The sequence below is a fragment of the Zea mays genome, chromosome 1 (genome assembly GCF_902167145.1).
Source record: "Zea mays cultivar B73 chromosome 1, Zm-B73-REFERENCE-NAM-5.0, whole genome shotgun sequence".
In the NCBI taxonomy this organism is placed as follows: Eukaryota; Viridiplantae; Streptophyta; class Magnoliopsida; order Poales; family Poaceae; genus Zea; species Zea mays.
In genome coordinates this window covers 195,775,369-195,781,368 of record NC_050096.1, presented here as the reverse complement: position 1 = coordinate 195,781,368, position 6,000 = coordinate 195,775,369, and positions in this window count along the sequence as shown.

Here is a 6,000-nt window from a genome sequence, read left to right as displayed (position 1 = left end):
TTCAATTTCCCAGCGTGTAACGGTCCCACCTTGCAGAGTTACTGTTTGGTCTCTGCGGTCCACCGCACAGCGAGTGTAAGCGGGTGTCCGCCTGGTGTAAAAATCCTGGAGCTTCGCCTTCTTACCTGCAGTACTATATAAACAGATGAGTAGGTGTGAAGTTACCACAGCATTCATTGCTATTTGCATTGTTCTGCTGCCAAAATTTTTAACCATCGCCGAAGCTTGTCTGTCGGAATCAAACGAAGCTCCAGTTTGAAGCCTGCTTCGTCAGAAAAAACTTCGGAAGAAAAAAGTGTTAAATTTGCACACATTCGTAATCAAATGGCCAGAGTGTGTTCTACCGCCAGGGTTGAGCGTGAGGGGGGCGAAACTGAAGCTTCGGAGACTGTTCCCATCTCCGAAGCCATGCAACGATCCGGGCTGGTGACTTCCGAAAAGATCCCTAGTGATGATGCAGAACAAGCAGAACAAGCAGAACAAGCAATCGCTGAAGCAGAGGAAGAAGATATTGAGGAAACTGATCCCGAAGATGATTACCGCATTGCCATGCCAAGCAAGCCCAGCCACTTGGACTTCGGGAAATCTACTGTTTCAAAGGCTGATCTTTCCAAGATGGTAAAGTCGGGCTTTTTTAATGAAAATCAGAAGAAGCTATTACGCTTCGGGGGGGAAGAGACTACCCCCAAAGCCGGAGAAGGATGAAATTGTCATTTTCAAAAGCTTTCTAAAGGCTGGATTGAGATTCCCCCTACATGGAATTATTGCAGAGGTACTGAAGAGGTTCGGTATCTATTTTCATCAGCTGACCCCTAACGCTATCGTTAGGCTTAGCGTTTATATCTGGGCACTCCGAAGCCAAGCAGTGGAACCATTTGCGGACAGCTTTTGCCGAGTTCACGAGCTGCATTATCAGACGAAGGCTAGAAAGGATGGATTGCACGACAATTTTGGTTGCTATAACTTCGCCTACCGGAAAACCACAAAGTTTCCTGTAATCAGCTATCGAAGCAAATGGGCAGCAGGCTGGAAGTCGGAGTGGTTCTATGTCAAGGTTGATGACGACAAGGAGAAGCTTGTGCAAAGTCCACTCGAACTAATCTTCGGAGAAACCCGACCTCGCTGTAACATGACACCCGAAGGTCCAACACAACAAGCAATGAATGAATTCAGAATTATTGCAGAGCATATCAGTACAAGGGACCTGGTTCAGGAGTTTTTGGCTTTCAAAGTTTTTCCCAGTTTGAAAGAATGGGAAATGCCGAAGCTGAAGGGGGAGAAGAAAGAAGGTGAACTTGTACGTTTACCTTACTATTTCAAGTTTAAGAAATACTTTAAAGCGCCTTGCCAAGAGTGGCTAGACACAATTGAAGTAATGTGTAATGAAATACTTGGCAATTATTCCAAAAAAGAAGATCAATTAATGACTGCGGCCTTCGGCACCCGTCCGAAGCGAAGACTGAACCGAGTGTTGGACGCCTTGGGTTTTGAATACCCTGACTATGAAAATCTGAACAAAGGTGCCGGAGGCCAGAAAAGGAAAAGGGTAACCGAAGCCTCAAATGAAGATGAAAAAGAGACACCAAAGAAGAAAATTCCAAAGAAGAGGAAAGCGTCTTCTCCGAAACGGAAAATATCCGACGAAGAAAAATCCCCCGCATCACCCTCTGTCGCTGACGTTGAGGAAATTCTGAAGGTAATGACTGAATCCTTACCTGCGAAGCTAAGTCCACTGGGGCCCCAACTGACAAAGTTTTTTCAGAAGGACAAGGAGCCCGAAAAATCGAAGAAAATAATCAAAGCAAAGAGACAAAGAATTATCACTGTGACAGAAGTAATTGACAAGACACCGCCAAGAGCTTCAGCTCAGAAAACACCAGCGGCTGCGGAAGGGACAGATATTGAAATTACACCTTCGGAGGTCGCAGCTGCCGAAGCTGCCTCAGCTGAAGATTTGAACCTGGAGAGCACAATCGAACACATAGACAAAATACTGCTAGACATGGCTGCAGAAGAAGCTACCACCGCCGCCGAAGAGGCCGCGACCGCAGCGTCGGAGAAAGGGAAAGAAATTGCTGATGAAGCTTCAGAAAACGAAGCCTTCATGTTCCAGAATTTAGTTGGGGCAAAACTATCAAAAGCTGAAATAGAAGAGCTTAGAGAGTATGCCAAATCTTGCGGATACAAACCTGGAGCACTCCTCTTCGGAGGCGTTGATGATGAAAAATTAGATTGTATTCGAGATCAAACCGGAGCCAAAGTTATCGGTACTCTGTCAAAGAGTATCGGTTTTCCGAAGCTGGAGACAGACATCAGCCGCTACCGACGACAACATATCGTTGGTAGTTTATTTTATTCCAATTTCAAGGTGAACTACTTTTCCCTTAACTTTTATTGTTTCTAATAATGAAAACACGTCTGACGAAGGTTGATTTCGTGCAGAGTATGCTGTTGAGCAAAGCCTTAAAAATGCAGCAAGATTTTGAAGACAAGAAGCACGAAGTTATAATTGAAAATTTGGAAAGCAGAATAAAGGAGCAATCAGATGCTATCAAGAAAAAGAACTTCGAGCTCCAGGCAACCGAAGGTTTATTGGCGGAAGCCGAAGCAAAAATAACATAACTGAACTCGAAGCTTCTTCGCCAATCTGAGCAGTTCGAACGAGAAAAGCAAGACCTTAATGCAAAACTTGAAGCTGAAGCTCAACAAAATTCAGATTTGAGAAAACTATTGACGAGCCTTCAAGAAAAATGTTTGGAATTTAGCAACAAATGCATTCAACGATTAAGAAAGATTTTCCACTCAGTTGGAGCCAGCAGTGAAAAATTCACCCCCTCAGCTGAAGATCTACCGAAGACCTTCGAACATATTGAGGGTGAGATTGACGAGCTCGACGAAGTCATAGCTGGGCACGGTGACTTCTGTGCCTGGGTAGCTTCTCGGGGCACTGCTGCAGCTTTCCTAAAATCTGGCTGCGATCATGGAAAGATTGTCAATAGGCCAAATTTCACTTTATCACCATCAATCCTAGATGACATTCCTGATCTCGCCCGAAGTATCTCTAATAGATTTGTAAAAATGATATGGACAAAAGGTGGGCGAGAAAAGGCTGGAGACGAAGCTCGGAGTCATCTTGAACCAGTAAGAAATCATACCTTGTGCTTACCTCTTCCTTCAAGTTCGATTTTGACTTACAACAACCTTATTCATGTAGGATGACGAAGCTGATGATTAAAAAATGACGCCGAAGCTGAAGCTCCTTGGAGATTAAATAGTAGACTTGTAATATATCCTTATCCTTCCAATGGTGTATGGGAAGTGCTTTGATGTGGACGAAATTTTCTTTTTTGAGCCGAAGGCGAAAAAACACCTTCCCTTCTTTTCGTACGCAGCGAAGCATAGAAAACAACATTCCCCTCTTTCCGAAGCTCTCCTTTTTGTATACGAAGCTCTTTCTTTCTCTTCCCCCCCTTTTTTTCTTTTTGCCGAAGCAACCACTTATGCCATGATGATGATTATCCTACATATGCCTGGATGAATGTTTATGAATGCAAATGCTATGATGTAATGTGATGTGCAAATGAATGTCCAAACACATATCTGAAGCCATACTTATAGCCATTATTTCCTTAGAAACAATCACACCTCAGCTCTGCATTCCCTTAGGAACGACTTTGGAGCTTCTTCGCCTTTACTTTTGGCGGAATCAGCGTTGACTTTTCGCTGTAAGCTCTGCATTCCCTTAGGAACGTCTTTGGAGCTTCTTCGCCTTTACTTTTGGCGGAATCAGCGTTGACTTTTCGCTGTAAGCTCTGCATTCCCTTAGGAACGTCTTTGGAGCTTCGTCACTTTTTACTTTTCGGCACTCGATGGTGCGTTCTCAGCTTTTACATTTACATTCCTTGGGGGATTTTGCTCTTATAGAACTAAAAAAGAAAATTACATATGATGGCCCCATTAAAAACCTTTCTCCCCCTTCAGAAAGGAAAAGGGTGCCATGAATGAAAAATTACATCGAGCTATACATAATATCGCCGAAGCTCATCCGCATTCCAAGATCTAGGAATGTCGTTGCCGTCCATATCCTTCAATCTGTATGAACCGGGTCTTGACGAAGATGCTACTAAGAAAGGTCCATCCCATTTCAACTGCAACTTGCCCACTGTTTCTGGGTTGGCCACTCTCCGAAGCACCAAGTGTTCTGGCTCAATATTCTTTAGCCGAACCTTTCTATCTCGCCATTTTATTGTTTCGGCTTGATATTTATTGATGTTCTCCACGGCTTGCAGCCTGATCCCTTCTAAAGCATCTTTTTCCACAGAATAAGCAGCTTCGGAACCTGATTCTGCCGAAGCTACTACTCTTATTGATCAGGTTTTAGCTTCCTCCGGAGTTATTGCTTCGTCGCCGAATAATAACTTGAATGGAGTAAAGCCTGTAGACCTTGATGTTGTTGTATTGTGGCTCCACACCACTTTGGTTAACTGATCTGGCCACTTTCCCCTGGGTTGATTGAAGATTAACTTCATTATTCCTGTCATTATAATGCCATTGGCTCTTTCAACGAGTCCGTTTGACTCCGGATGCCTGACTGATGCAAAATGGATCTTCGTACCAATTTGATCACAGAAATCCCTGAAAGCTTCGGAGTCAAACTGTGTTCCATTATCCACAGTGATGGCCTTTGGTACCCCGAAACGACAAACAATATTCTGCCAGAAAAACTTTTGAATGGTGGCCGAAGTTATTGTGGCTAAAGGCTTTGCCTCAATCCATTTGGAAAAATATTCCACAGCCACTACAACATATCTTAAGTTCCCTTGGGCCGGTGGTAATGGACCCAACAAGTCAAGGCCCCACCTTTGCAATGGCCAGATGGGTTGTATGAGCTGTGTTAAGGACGAAGGTTGTTTTTGATCTCTTGCACATTTCTGACAACCTTCGCACTTTTGAACTAATTCCGCCGCATCCGAAGCTGCCTTCGGCCAATAAAACCCCTGACGGAAAACTTTTCCAAGTAACGGCCTAGATCCAATGTGAGATCCACACAGGCCTGCATGTATTTCTTTCATCAACTCTATGCCTTCGGCTCTAGATAAACACTTGAGTAATGGAGCACAAACTCCATGCTTGTACAACTCCCCTTCTATCATGACATATGGACGAGCTCTTGCCTCTATCCTCCTGTTATAAGTTTCGTCATCTGAAAGGAATTTACCCTGAAGGTAAGAGATGATCTCAGTTCTCCAGTCTTCACTATAAACAGGAGATATATTGAGGACTGCTCTTTCAAGAAGTTCCACCGAAGGTGCTTTTATTGTTTCGAAGAACACATCCGAAGGTAAGGGCAGCCCCTGTGCTGCTGACTTAGCTAGCAAATCAGCATGCTCATTTTGTCCTCGAGGGATATTTTTAACAGAAAATCCTTCGAAGGAAGCTTCAACTCTTCGAACCATATCCAGATATTTTTCAAGCTTCGGATCCTTAGCCTTGCAACTCTTATCAATATGACCCGAAACAACCTGGGAATCAGTTTTAAGCATAGCCCTTCTGATTCCCATTGCTTTTAGCTTCCGAAGACCCAAAAGCAGGGCTTCGTACTCGGCAATGTTATTTGTGCAACTAAAATCAAGTTTTGCCGCATAGCAAGTTTTAACTTTGGAAGGTGAAACCAACACAGCAGCCGCTCCCGCTCCGAAAGTTCCCCAAGACCCATCACAAAACACTGTCCATGCTTCGGCGTCTTTATTTGTTTCTTCCTCCTGAGCCCCTGGCGTCCAGTCAGCAATGAAGTCAGCTAACGCCTGGGACTGAATCGAAGATCTATGAACATATTCAATACAAAATTCGTTGAGCTCTGCAGCCCATTTTCCAATCCTTCCAGTAGCTTCTCGGTTCCTCATAATATCCTTCAGAGGTTGTGAAGAAGGAACAATTATGTTGTAAGCTTGAAAATAATGCCGAAGCTTCCTGGAGGCCATCAAGACAGCATACAGTACC